Source organism: Dasypus novemcinctus, chromosome 14 (assembly GCF_030445035.2).
Source record: "Dasypus novemcinctus isolate mDasNov1 chromosome 14, mDasNov1.1.hap2, whole genome shotgun sequence".
Classification (NCBI taxonomy): domain Eukaryota; kingdom Metazoa; phylum Chordata; class Mammalia; order Cingulata; family Dasypodidae; genus Dasypus; species Dasypus novemcinctus.
The window spans coordinates 29894792-29910011 of record NC_080686.1 but is presented as its reverse complement, the minus strand read 5'-3'; the positions used below and the strand labels follow the sequence as shown (position 1 = coordinate 29910011).

The 15220-nt window shown below is 37.0% G+C and overlaps 1 protein-coding gene across 2 annotated transcripts in view; it reads left to right on the top strand.

Moving 5' to 3' along the window:
- ARFGEF1 (ARF guanine nucleotide exchange factor 1) overlaps nucleotides 1-15220 on the top strand; it is a 175468-nt gene that overhangs the window by 47080 nt on the left and 113168 nt on the right. The window contains exon 2 of one of the 2 annotated variants that reach the window (XM_058275608.2): nucleotides 836-890. The exons of the other annotated variant lie outside the window; for it this stretch is intronic. The gene's annotated coding sequence lies outside the window, so the exon portion shown is untranslated. The remainder of the gene's footprint in view (nucleotides 1-835; nucleotides 891-15220) is intronic. 2 annotated transcript variants of the gene reach the window in all.

Sequence of the window (15220 nt, the reverse complement as noted above, 5' to 3'; positions counted from 1 at the left end):
ATTGGACAAAACTTGTCATTTATATACCAGAAAATATTCACCAGAATCTTTACTGCTTTGTTTGCCTAATTTTTAAATATAATTAATTTATTAAAATAGTTAAAATGTACACACAATGTGAAAGTAAAAAGTATTAAAAAAAGTATAGAATGAAAAACAAGTTATCCCCTGTCACCTAGTCACTTGATTTCCCCCCTTCAGACAAACATAACTAGTTTCTAACAAATCATTCCAGAGAGGGTTTATGCATTTATAAACCTTTTTTAAATTTCTCTTTGTGTCTACTTTAAATTGAGACTTTGATAATGATTTTATTCAAAGTATAAGTTTCTTTTAGTATACTAAACTTTTAGCTATATCTAAAAGACTTTTTTGCTTGTAATTGGAGAGAACTATACATTCTGTGAAATGCTTGGGTGGTTGGTTACATGGATATTTGCCATCTTGTTCTTTGTACTTTTTCATATTTAAGATTTTCCTCAGCTAAATTAACCCTCAAACAAGCATGTGTATATTTCTTTGACTCTCCTAATATCCCTGAGAGACACAGCTAGATGTTAGCTTGCCCATTGTCACACAGTAGCAGACCCAGGATTTGACTCAGTCAGTTTGGACTCCAAGCACATCTCTCATTGTATTCTGCTTGTGCAGTGAAATCCAGAATAACCTGTGGCTCTCTGACTTGTGCACTATTCTTGTTAAGACCCCATAGCTGCTGCGTCTGGATATCTTACTTTGAGCAGAAACTATGAAATGTCTGATTGTTTTTGTTTTTTACTAGTAGGGTTGTTAGCACTTGGAACAATAACTCTGTTCTTGTTGATTTTCACTGTAGTTGCTGCAAGTTGTTGGTAGTGAACAGCCACTGCATCCTTTTCTATAATAAAATAGTAAGTACCATTAAAAGATCATTTTCATAATTCATGATTTCTCTAAATTAGTATATCCACTCAGTGAGTTTTCTTTAAATTTGGTTTACCCATATTTAATATTTAGTGTCATTATCCGTACCCCTCTTGTTTGGCTAAGTCACTGCAGGTTTTTTAATCTGTGCAATGGGCATGTTTTTAATGCTGTCTCCTGTTCTAACAGTTATGAAACATGTAAACTGCTCTATAAACTCTAAAATGCTATGCAAATATGAGGTATTTTGTAATTTGTTAGACTTGTTCCTACCCATGCTGTTTTGGTGAACTAATTAACAATTTTCATTGTCTTGGAGGATATTTCTCAAGGGTCTCCCATAAAGTTGATGATGTATTAGGAAAGAGTTGTAGTCCATTAGAATTTTTAATTCCTAGTTTTAAGTTATTTATTATCATGGAAAACTTATTTAAGTGCAGTAGAGAATTTAAATTATGGATTATATTTGTCCAGAGATCAAGGTCTAAATTTAAAAGTTCTACATTGCCTTTCTGTTGCAAGTAATTAAAAAAGAAAATTAAATTTAGAAATTTTAGGTTTGAGTTATTTCTAAGCTGTATCTGTGGTCTCTATGTCTTCTTTTAATTTTATCTAGCCTTTCCCCCTTACTTCCTTTCATTGTTCTACAGTGGAATGTCTCTTTTCATTTTTTATTCTGTGATTTCCAGACAGTCAAACCATTGAGGGCAATAATTGATTGCAATCTGAATTTTGTATTCCTGTTTGACTCATTCTCTGGGAGCAAATTCTGAAGTGGAAATTTGCTGACTTTTTTAGGGGTGGATATTGACTTTTGAATGAAAAATCTGTTCTTCTCCCCTATCTAGTTCAGAAAATAACCAGGTGAATTTAGTTCTATGACAGAAAAAACATTTATTTGAAATTCAGCAGGAAGAAATTTGTTAACTTAAGGGACAACTCAATTTCTTGCATTGTTTTGTGGTGTTTTTTTTGGGGGGGGGGCAGTTAATAAAAAAATTGATCTACATTACGTTTGCTGATAGTTTTGAAAATAATGGGTTCTGATATAATACATGTAAACTAGGGTTCTCTTAGGGGAAACATTCCATAGTTTTGTTTCCTTTTATAGATTACTATAAGGTAAAACTTGGCTTAGCCCAGGGCAAAATGGTTACAAATTCATAATTAATAGTCTTTTCTTTCTTTCTTTTTTTTTTTGTCTGCTATATTTGATGAGGAAGAGATGAAGAGAGAGAACCACCTGGCAGATTTCAAGATGAACCATTTTGTGTGGAAGGAGGATCACTCAGAAGAGTGATGCCTCCAACTCTAGTAATTTATTATTCTAAGATTTTTTTTTTAGGAGGTACCAGGGATGGAACTCAGGACCTTATACTTGGGAAGCAGGTGTTCAATCCCTGAGCTACATCTGCTCCCCAGTGAGAGCTGGTTTTTCTTTTGTTTGTTTTTTAGGAAGTACCAGGGACTGAACCCAGGACTTCATACATGGGAAGTGGGTACTCAGCCACTTGAGTTACTCTGCTCCCCCAATAGACTTTTTTCTCATAGTTTGTGTTTATTTATTTTTAAAATATTTTTAAATAGATTTTAAAATATTTTTTAAAGATACATAGATCATACAAAATGTTACATTAAAAATATAAGACTAATAGACTTTTAAGGTATATAAAATACTTGTTACTAAATGTTACATTAGTAACTGTGCCAGTTTTTACTGTATACTTTGGAGACAAAAAGTTAATTGAATGTTTATTTTATAAGCTTTTATTTATCTCCAAAGCGTTAAAACCCGTGTTATTGTGCATTGCACTATCCTTTTTCAAAGTTTTTAAAAATTGAACTTTATTTTTAGTAATTATAGATCACTTGGAGTTCTAAGAAGTAATACAGAGAGATGTGTGTACTGTCTATCTACCCTGTGTCCATCAATGGGATTGTCTTGCAAAACAAAGTACAAAACCAGGTTATTGATATTGATGGAGTCAAGATACAGATCTGCAAGGATTCCTTGTATTTCCCTTTTATATCTATACCACTTAACCTCTCCCTCCACCCCGTGTCTGTGACCTCTGGCAACTACTAATATGTACTTTATTTCTATAATTTTGTCATTTCAAGACTGTTATATAAAGTATGTAACTATTTGGAATTGGCTTTTTTCACTGAGGAAAATTCCGTGGAGAATCATCCAAATGGTTATGTGTATCAATAGCTCATTCCTGTTATTGCCGAGTAGTCCATGGTATGGATGTATCACAGTTTGTTTAATCACTCACCTGTTGAATGCTGTCTGGGTTTGTTTCCAGTTTTTGGCTATTATGAATAATATAAGTTTAATAACATAATAACCTGTTTCATTTCTCTGAGGTAAGTGCCCAAGAGTAGAATTGCTGAGTCTCACATGGCAGTTGTCTGTTTAGTTTTATAAGAAACTGTCAAATTATTTGCCAGAAGACTGTACCATCTTAAATTCCTACCAGTAATGTATGAGTGATCCAATTTCTTGGTATTCTTTCAGCATTTGTGGTGCTGCTATTTTTTATTTTAGCCATTCTGATAAGGGTATAATGATAGCTCAGTTTGGAAGTGTTTTCCATCTCTGTAATAGCGAATGATGTCAAATATCTTTTCATGTGTTTATTTGCCATCTTCATATCCTCTTCGTTGCAATGACCCTTCATGTCTTTTGCCCATTTTCTAATTGGATCATTTGTTTATCCTGTTGTGTTTTGAGAGTTATTTATATATTTTTTAGATACTGGTCCTTTGTTGAATATGTGGATTGCAGATATTTTTGCCCAATCAGTAACTTTTCTCTCCACCTTCTTACCAGGGTCTTTGAAGAACAAAAGTTTCTTTTTTTAATTTGAAGTCCAATTTATAATTTTTTTCCTTTTATGGTTATGCTTTTGGTGTCATGTCTAAGAACCTTTCAGCAATCCTTAGGTCCTAAAGATTTTCTCCTGGGAAACGGACTTTGGCCCAGTGGTTAGGGCGTCCGTCTACCACATGGGAGGCCCACGGTTCAAGCCCCAGGCCTCCTTGACCCGTGTGGAGCTGGCCCATGTGCAGTGCTGATGCGCGCAAGGAGTGCTGTGCCACGCAAGGGTGTCCCCCGCGTAGGGGAGCCCCACGCGCAAGGAGTGCACCCGTAAGGAGAGCCGCCCAGCGCGCAGGAGGGAGCAGCCTGCCGAGGAATGGCGCCGCCCACACTTCCCTTGCCGCTGACAACAACAAAAGCGGACAAAGAAACAAGATGCAGCAAAAAGACACAGAAAACAGACAACCGGGGGAGGGGAATTAAATAAATAAATAAAAATAAATCTTAAAAAAAAAACAAAACAGATTTTCTCCTGTGTTTTCTTCTAAAAGTTTTATACTCTTATATTTTACATTTATGTTTCTGACCCATCTTGAGTAAATTTTTGAATAAGGTGTGAGGTTTCAGTCAAGGAGGGGCAGTTTCCAATTGTCTAATAGTTTTGTCAACAACTTTTGCACACAAATTAATGAGACATCTGACCTTTCGATTGTACTTTCATTGTATGGTTTTTATATCAGAATAATATGGGCTTTATAAAATGAGTTGGGAAGTATCCCCTCCTCTTCTATATTCCTTTTTTAAAATATTCTTTAATTCTCCTGTTTTTTTAATCTGTACTTAATTTTGTATTTAACTTTTTTTAAGGATTTATGTATTTATTCCCACCCCCTCATTGTTTGTGCTTGCTGTCTGCTCTCTGTGTCCATTTGCTGTGTGCTCTCTGTGTCTATTCATCTTCTCTTTTGGCAGCACTGGGAACCAAACCTGGGACCTCTCATGTGGGAGAGAGGCACTCAATCGCTTGAGCCATCTCAGCTCCCACTTTTATATTCTTGAACAGATTGTGTAAAATTAGTATTATTTCTTTAAATAATTCGTAGAATTCTTTTGTGAAACTACCTGGGGCTGAAGACTTGTTTTTCAGGAGCTTTTATACTAAAACTAATTTATTTAATGATTATAGGAATATTCATGTTTCCTTTTATTTTTTATTAAATTGTCTTTTTTTTTTTTAAGATACAAAAATCACAAAAAAATGTTACATTAAAACATATAAGAGGTTCCCACATACCCCACCCACACCCCACCCCCTCACTCCTCCCACATCAACAGCCTGCCTCATCATTGTGGCACATTCATTGCATTTGGTGAATACATTTTGGAGCACTGCTGCACCGCATGGATTATAGTTTACATTGTAGTTCACACTTTCCCCCAGTACATTCAGTGGGTTATGGCAGGATATATAATGTCCAGTATCTGTCCCTGCAGTACAATTTAGGACAATTCCAAGTCGCGAAAATGTCCCCACATCTCATCTTTATTTCCCTCTCCCTTCCCTCAGCACTACCTTGGCCACTTTTCTCCAGTGCTCCAGATCAGTGCTATAGTTTCTTCCATTACTAGTCACAATAGTTCTATAGTAGAATACCTATTCATGTTGTCTTACGTCTTGAGTTTTAATTTTTGGTTTTAGAAGAATTGGTTCATTTCTTATAAGTTGTCAAATTTATTAGTGTAAAGTTGTTCACAATATTCCTTTGTTGTATTTTAATGGCTGTAGGTGCTGAGTGATAACCACTTTTCATACTGGTTATTGGTCATACTTGTAATTTGTCATCAGTGTTGCCAAAGCTAGAACTATTTCAATTTTATTGATTTTTTTTTAAAGACTAGCTTTTCATTTTTTGTTTTTTTCCTATTGTTTTCTTGTTTTCAATTTCATTTAAATATTTCATTTAAATATCACAATTTTTTCCTGTTTGATTTGGGTTGATTTTGCTCTTATATTCTAGTTCTTAAAGCAGGAACATAAGATTATTCATTCGAGGTCTTTTTTTTCCCCTAATTTAAACATTATATGTTATAAATTTTCTTCTCAACACTGTGTTAGCTGTACTCTGTAAATTTTAATCTTTTTAAAGATTTCTGTTTTAATTTATATGTTGATTGTTTACTGTATTTCTTTATATAGATTTTTAGTGGTTACTCCATGAATTAAAATATCCTTAGCTTTTCAAAGACTACTTAGAATTAATATTGTACTAATTTAAGTAGAATGTAGAAACCTTCTACCAAATCAATCCTTTTAATCTATTATGTAGTTGTCATGTATTACATATATAATCATTGAAAACCCACCATACGATGTTACTTCTTCCTTCATTCCTGAAATTTCAAGTTTCCTTCTGGTATAATTTCCTTTTCCTGTGAAAATCTTCCTTTAAAATTGGTTTTAGAGCAGATCTGCTGCCTATGAATTCCTTCATTTTTCTTCATCTGAAAATATATTTATTTCACTTTGATTGCTGACATAAATTTTTGCTGTATATAGAATTCTCGGGTGAAACTTGTTTCCTTTTCACCATGTAAAAACTATGGTTCCACTTCTTTCTGTCCTCTGTGGTTTCTGATTGGAGAAAATCTGCAGTCTTGGAATGATAGTTCCCTAATGTATAATGAATGGTTTCTTACTAGCCGTTTTCAAGATTTTTTCATTGTCTTTAGATTTCAGCAGGTTGATTCTGATGTTTCTGGGCATAGATTTCTTTGGGATATCCTGTCGGAAGTTTGCTGAACTTCTTGTATCTGTAAATTAATGTTTTTCATCATATTTGGGGGTGTTTTCAGCCATTATTTCCTTCAGATATTTTTGTTCCACACTTTCCTCATTTTCTTGGATTCAAATGACAGGAGTGTTAGACCTTTGCTCTTGTATCACAAGTCTCTGAAGTTATGTCTTTTTATTTCCAATCTTTCTTCTTTCTCTTCTTCAGATTAGGTAATTTCTGTTGAGCTATTTGTAAATTTTCTGACTCTCTTTGCTCTGTAATTTCAGTCTGCTATTGAAGTTCTCCTAGTGAATTTTTTTCCCACTTATATATTTTCGTTCCAAAACTCTCATTTCATTCTTTCTTGTGACATTTCTTTCCCTGCTGATAGTTTCCATTTATTTCAAGAGTGTTTGTCCTTACTTACTATATGTAAGTTTATAAGATCTGCTTTAAAGTTTTGGTCTGATAATCTCAACAACTGTATCATCATGGTGTTGTCATCTGTTGATTGCCTTTTCCCTTTCAAGTTATTGGTATTTTCATAATTCTTTGTATATCAGTTAATTTTGGATTATATCCTGGAAATTTTGATTTTTTTTTTTTAGACTCTGGGCCTTGTTTAGGTTCTATGGAGAACAGTGATTATTAAATTTTAGCAGGCAATGGCCAGTCTGGGACCTGCAAATTCATCTGTCCCATAGACTGGTTTTAGGAGACTTTGAGTAGTACTCATGCGCAGTTTGGGGGTAAGCCCAGGAGCTCGTATACAACTTTATGGGATGTTTTTTTTTTTAAGATTTATTTTATTTATTTCTCTCCCCTTCTCTCCCCCTCAGTTGTTTGTTCTCTGTGTCCATTTGCTGCGTGTTCTTATTTGTCAGCTTTTGTTGTCAGCGGCACAGGAATCTGTGTTTCTTTTTGTTGCGTCATATTGTTGTGTCAGCTCTCCGTGTGTGTGGTGCCATTTCTGGGCAGGCTGAACTTTCTTTCACGCTGGGCGGCTCTCCTTATGGGGCGCACTCCTTGCATGTGGGGCTCCCCTACGCGGGACATTGCTGCGTGGCAGGGCACTCCTTGTGTGCATCAGCACTGCGCATGGGTCGGCTCCACACAGGTCAAGGAGGCCCGTGGTTTGAACCACAGACCGCCCATATGGTAGATGGATGCTCTAACCACTGGTCCAAGTTTGCTTCCCTGGGATGTTCTTTTGAGCTCCTTCCTCTCTGCAAAATTAAAACTTTCTGGCTTCAGAAGCCTTCTCCTCCCTTACTGGTCTTTTGGCTAAAAGGGTTGGGCTTTTGTTTTCCCACTCTGTCATCCACTTCCTGCAACTGTGTCTGCCTCTGGAGCCTCTGAAAGGCTAGAGAGAGAGAAAAGAATCAGGGATTCTCCTCTATGCTCTTGGGTCCACAGTTCTTTTGGTCAGAGAGAAAATTCTTCCTCAGAGTTTTAAGTGTCTACTTTATCCTACTACCTATGACACTGGGGTGGGAAAAACAAAACTACAATCAATCTTTAAGGGGGTCCTTTTGTCTTTCTTCAGACCAGAGAGGGCTTCTTTCGGAGTCCTTTTAGTCCACATCCAGTTTTGAATTGAGTTGAATTCAGGCCAGGAGACACACACAGCACCTGGCCGGCTGGTGTCATGAGGGTCACTGGTCCATTGTGGTCTCTGCGTCCCACACACATCGCAGGCCTGGCCACAAGGGGCATCCCCAGCCCGGTGTGCAAGGCTGCCTGCTGGGGTTTCTGCCTCGTGGCTCCCAGCCTGGCACTGGGCTGGCCAGGCCAGCCTGGGAGCACCACCATTGGTCTGCTGGGAAGTCCTTGTGCAGGAAAGCAAGGGCCCACCACCCCACTCCCTACCATAGTGGCAGGGATCACCTTTTCCTGGTCCCTGGGTGCCAAGACTCACAGGGCAGGGGCTTTACAAAAGTTTTGAAGGAGTTTTTAAGTATTGCCTTAGTAAATGTGATAGTTTTTAATGTAAACACTGGAAATAAAAGCTTATAACAGCTATTCAATTAATCTTTTCCCTAATATTAAAACACATACTATTGTACATCACACCATCCTGTTAAAATATTTTTTTAAATAAAGTTCAGTTTTAGAGAAATGTTAGACTTAAAGCTACAGAAAAATTACACTGAAAGTATAGGGAATTAACATGTAGCCCCACACACCCACACACCCACACACACAGTTTCCTCTATTAATAACATCTTCGATTAGTGTGGGACATTTAATGAACCCGTATTGAAGCGCTGCTATTAACCAAAGTCTAGTTTACATTATCGCTTATACTTTGTTCCATGGCCTTGACGAAGGCATAGTGTCATGTGTCTGTCATTGCAGTATCATACAGAACAATCTTACTGCCCCAAATATGCCCTGTGTTCCACCTTTTCATCCCTCTCCCTCCCTTCTGAACCCCTGGCAACCACTATATTTATATCAGTGTTGCAAGTTCTTCTGTTAACACAAGATAATAACTACAATAACAGTAACTGTACTTTGGTCCATGGTTACATTCCCTCCTGATGTTTGTTCATTCTTCAGTCTTTAGGCATTTGGGATGATGTCCGCTCTGACTGCTTTAGGCTGAAAGGGGACTTAGATGTGGGGCAGATGGAAGGAATTGTTTTGCTTGCAGTTGTAGATTCTTTTTTTTTTTTTTTGAGATGGCATTTGCCCATCATCACCGTTTGTTGGTTTTCTAGGGCAATACTGGAGAGTAGAACTTGGCTACTGTTCTGCTGGGATTCAGGGCTCAACCTGCATATGAACAATCAGAAGATTTAAGTCTCTGAGAGATATATTTAATGGGTCCAGTGAGAATTATAAATTCAAATAAAAGAAGTAGAAGAATCATGAGTAGGGGGATTATGAATGAGTAAAATATGCTATGTTGGAGAAATAGGTTATCATATATTCCTGCTGAAAGGGTGCCGATTTTATGAGGCTGTATACCTTGCCACTGATGTTCATATGTCCTGAGAGCCCTTGGAAGCTCTCTTGTTTGAGGCTTTTTTTCCCCCACTGTGGCAATTAGTGAAATATGTCTGAGACCTGCATAAACAATCTTCAGAATGACCTTCCAACTCACTTTGAAATCTCTTAGCTGTAACAACTCTTTTTTATTTAATGTTTACCCCTTTTCGTCAAGGTCTTTTTCCAAATGCATTGCTGATTAGCACTTTTTTTTTTAGAGATTTATTTATTTATGTCTCCCCAACCCTTGTTGTTTGCACTTGCTGTGTCTTTTTATCTTTTTTGTTTCTTTAGGAGGCACAGGAACTGAACCCAGGACCTCTGATGTGGGAGGGAGATGACTAATTGCTTAAGCCACCTGCACTCCCTGCTTCATTGCATCTCTTGTTCTGTTTTTACTCCTGTGTTTCTTGTTGCATCATCTCGTCACATCAGCTAGCCGTGCCAGCTCGCCATCCTGCTTGTCCTATTTAGGAGGCACTGGGAACCTCTGCTCCCTGCTTTGTTGTGTCCCTCACCATGTTTTTCTTCTTATGTCTCTTGTTGCATCATCTTGTGTCAGCTTGCCTCTCCTTCCTGTCATGCCAGCTCGTTCTCTTCTTTAGGAGGAATTGGAAACCGAACCATGGACCTCCCGTGTGGTAGGCAGAATCCTAATCCTTTGAGCCACATTGGCTCCCTGTAGCATTCTTATTAACTACTGTACTTACAGTTAATCCTTAACTATATGAAATGTTCAAGTTACATGATTGGCTTTAAAAACGTAAACCTAGCAGAATTTGTACATCCAAAGGAATGTTATTTTTCAAGATAATCCCTTACGTATACGCTAGGTTTTATAAATTTAAAAATGCTTACACAAAGAATATCATTGTTCTGCATCACCATTTTTAATCATAATTGATCCTATATCACTTTATAGTTAGGAATACAGGTTTCTTGAGAGTCTAATGAGAGTTATGTACTCTTTCCTTAGAACAGTGCTTACACATACAGAAACACTAAAGTTAAGAACTTCTGTTTTATATTCACATACCTAATTCTTTAAACATGCCTCCAAGCTACTTTTGATTAATTGGTGGTTAGAGTCTGATTTCCTTTCTAGAGAATTTTCCTTCTGTGAGGTTATTCATTTAAAAGAAGGCAGGCAGGAAAGAACTGCAAATGATAAATTTCACAAATATTTTTGAATACTGACAGCATTATAATAATTTTCACATTGCCTCCCACAGTTACTGCATTGAAGGAGACAACACTTCTTTGGATATATAAGTTCTAATTTGTTTTTTTAAAAACTACATTTGACTTTTAAGTTTTTTCCTTAGATCACAGTTGAGTTTTTGTTGGGTAGCTTCTGTTGCTCTGTAAACTGTACTTTATATAAACTTAATATGAGAGGTAGATACAAATGATGTAGTATAATTTGTACGGTAACATTTGCTATATCAATATAAATATTTTTGAAATTTATATTTCATTAGGAAAAAATAGGGCTGCTAAGCAAGTTAATAGTAAAGATAATATTAAGATAGGAACATTTAATCTTAGGATCAAGTATATAACTTGTATACATTTATCATTTAAAATAAGTCATCCCTGTTTATTAAGTACATCCTTTGCCTTGTCAACAGAATTGACTTTGTTCCAGTTATTTGGTGTACCTGAAAGGAATAAAACTTGTGTTTCTTTCAAAACATTAAAAAATCTATACTTTTTATGCTAATTCAGAATGATCATTTCCTCAAATTTTAATCTTTCCTTACATATGGTGGTTGTAGGAAAATAATTTCTACAAGAATTTCATTAAGTTTTTTTTTTAAGGGCTATGATCATACAGTTAAAAACCTAAATATCGCTAAACAAATCAGCTTTTAATTTGATCTCATTTGAGCTCAAGAATGATGACTTTTCTTATCATATCACATCTTCTATTACTGTCGACTGGCACTGTCTTATGTTGCTAGAGCAGTGTTAAAAATATTTTGATGTTTGTGACCATCCTTATCTTGGTTTTGACACAGTTAAGCACTATGTGCCTTTTCGTTTGAATGATTTGCTTCTTAATTTGATATTAACATTTTTTAAAAATTAATTTTTCTCCATGTTGTTCTTAAAAATTAATGTCTTGATTCTATTGTTGAAAGTCAGTCTGAGACAAATTGCTTCCAAATCCTAAGTCATTAAAATAGAGGAGCAGTTTCCTCAACGACTTTGTACATTAATTATATTTTAAGGAAACGGATAAAGAATTTCTTTTTTAGTCTAGGCTCAAACTCTCGAAGAACTCTTACAGGAACGTAAATGTAATATTCCCAGTAGCAGATAAAATCCAACTGTCTTCCACTTTTTTCTTTTAATCACTTTATAGCAATAATTCTCAAACTTATTTGTATATCAGAATCACTTTGAGGGCTTGTTAAAACAGATTATCAGACTCTGTCCTCAGAGTTTCTGATTTAATAGATCTGGGGGAGGGGGAGCTGAGAATTTACATTACCAACAAACTTCCCTTTAAGGCTGATGCTCTTGGTCCCTGGGACACACTGAGAACCACTGCTTTAAAATAAGTTTACCCTGATAATTGTAAAATGAATTAGTGAATTTTCTCAGTTCATTTGCACTAATTAACAGAAGGTTGCTTAGATGCAGCACAATGTAGTAGATAATACACTAAGACTAAGGAAATTAGTTTCTAGATCACTAGATTATCTGAATTTAGACTCAGCATTTAACTAATCTGATCCTTAGTTTCCATGAGGAATTGTCCTATGAGGATAAAATTAGCCCTTGTGGAAATATAAAAATACAGGCATTTGGCAGGACCTTAAAATGACCATGCGAGCTGAAAATGTATACAATTTTTATAAACAATGGGGAAAATTGCAATTGTGACCTGTAAAAATTTTGTCAGAACAGTAAAAATTCTTTTACTGTGGGTTATAAAAGTATAAGGAAACAAAAATTAATAAAACTAATATTTATTTAATACACTGTCATTTAAAACATTAAAAACATTGAGAGTTAAAGCAGGTCTTTTAAGAGGGAGTAGGTATAGTTCAGTGGTTGAATGCCTACTTCCCATATGAGGTTTCAGATTCAGTTCCCAGTGCCTCCTAAAAATAGATAAACAAATGTATCGTGCAGTGGATGGGCATAACAGTGGTGCAGTGATGCTATTGGGCTGGGTGGTGCTGGTCTGTGACTGGAGTAGGGTACGGTAGAGTAGGGAGGGTGGATTAGACTGTCCATGGAACTGGAGCAAGGGTTGGGGGGAGGGAGCAGGTGAACTCTGGGTTTACAGGTATGTGATTGAAACTACAATGTTAGGATTGTTCTTTTGGCAAATATAGCAGGGGAGGGTTACTGGTATAAGGTGATGAATTTGGGGGGCACACAGGACAGGTTGTACATGGGGCAGGTTTCTAAGGAGTGTGTAGCAGTCATCTTGACATAGTGTGTTGTATCAGAGTGGAGACTCACATAATGAGCAGGAAGGTACTGGACTCCCTGCTATGATCTCAGATAGAGGGGCAGGAGTTTCTCCAGAGCATAGGCAGTGCCTAATAGAAGAGGACAGGCCAATATGTTAAGCTCTCATTGTTGCAGGTAACTATGAATCTGGTCCAGTGAGTTAATCTTTGTGGTTACCATGGGTCCCAAGGGGAGAGGAAGGGAGGAATAGACTAGATGGAACACAGGACATTTTTGGCGCAGTGGAATTGTCCTTCTATCTGATCCTGCAAGGATGGATACAGACCATGTCAGACTTCATCAAAATCTATTAAAGTGTGTGGTCCAAAATGTAAACCACAATGTAAATCATTGATCATGGTTAGTAGCAGTGTTTCAGTATTTGTACATTAATTATAACAAATGTACCATCCACATGTAAAATGGAAAGGGGGAAAAGGAGGAGGATGTAGGGTATATGGGAATCGTCTATATTCTGTACATGACTTTTCTATAACCTAAAGCTTCTTTGAAGATAAAATGAAAGAAATAAGACACTGGATAAATAAATGGAAGCACATGTCACTGTCCATACAAGAGAACAGATCTTAGAGTGATGAAAGACGTAATGGGAAATTTTTTTTTAAATTTTATATTTCATATTTCAAATTTTAAAAAAAGTTTTGTATTAATTATTTTTAAAACCGTCATTATTATATAATTTTCCTATTAATTGTATTCGGTTATTTTGTTGGCTTTAATTTTTGAAGAAGTTTTGGATCACGGAAGGATTACAACTGTGGCAGGGGAGGATCATTGGTGTGGGGTGTCAGTAATAGGGGATGCATGGGAGGAGAGGTTCACCTGGGGAATATCTATAAGGCATATGAACATGTTCAAGTGTTCATGGGGCATTGTCACAGTGGGTGGAGATCCACACAATAACCAAAGAAATACTGAATTCTTATCCTAGAGAGCTCTGCCACATTCTCTACTGGGACAGCAAGAATCCCCTGAGTACAGGGGCAGTGACAAGAGAAGGAGAATGGATCATTGACGGGCCCTGCATTGTGATGACTGTACTTATGAACCCTTACTTTTGAAATTGAAATTTAGCATAGTATTATAGGATGCCTAAGTGTTAACCTCCCGAGAGCCTCCTCATTGCTCAAATGTGGCCTCTCTTTAAGCCCAAACTCAGCATATAAATGCATTACCTTCCCCCAGCATGGGACATGACTCCCTGGGATGAGCGTCCTGGCACCGAGATTATTACCAAGTATCAACTAGCAATGCAACTGGAAAAAGACCTTAACCAAAAAGGGAAAGGATAAAGACAAATGCGTATATATAGTTAAGAGACTTTAAAGGGGAGGTCATGTCAGAGGTTACAGTTATGTGCATCTTAGCAGAAACTCATTGACTGACAAAGTAAATATTACTCTGTTTTAGTGATCAAGTAATTGACTGGGACTAGAAAAGGCTTGACTCAGTACATATTGCCTCAAATAGGGCTCCTGAGGGCTCTGGAGACATCCAGAACGTCAGGGCAGACAGTTCAGGAGTTTGGCGCTCTGCCAGCGAGCCCTACTTAGGAATTTACACTCCCCAGTGTGATAGAGTGGGACTGAGTTGTACTTTCCTTACACATGGCTCTGCTGCCCCTCTATTTGAACCTATAGTTAGTACTGGAGTTGATAGTTTTATGTCCAAGAAACTTAAATCTTTGGGTTGTTCATGTGCCAGTTGGGCCCTGAATCTCAACAGACTTGTAACACCTACTCTCCAGTTCATTGAACTAACCCAGGACTACTAACAAGGAGATGATGACTGACAACAGCCATCTCAAGGAACAGAGAGGGTCTGCAACTGCGAGCAAGAAAGTCCCATCCATCTGCCCCATGGGATCTAAGCCTCCTCTCAATTCAAAATAGAATGGGCATCACTATCACAGGATCCTCAAGATTGGGGGATGGACAGTGGACTAGAGTAGACTTACAGTTCTACTGTAGACTTGTGATCCAGCAATGGAAGAACTTGTATCATGGATTTGAAGGCAGTGGCCACTGGAGATTCTGAGGGGAGGGAGAGGGAAAAATAGCTGTAATTTGGGGACACTTATGGGACTTGGGAATTATCCTGAATGCATTGCAGTGACAGATACAGGCCACTGTATATCTTATAATAACTTGCAAAAATGTGCAGAAGAGAGTGTAAATTACAATGTAAATTACAATCATCGCTTAGTAGCAATGCTCCATGATCTGTTCATCAC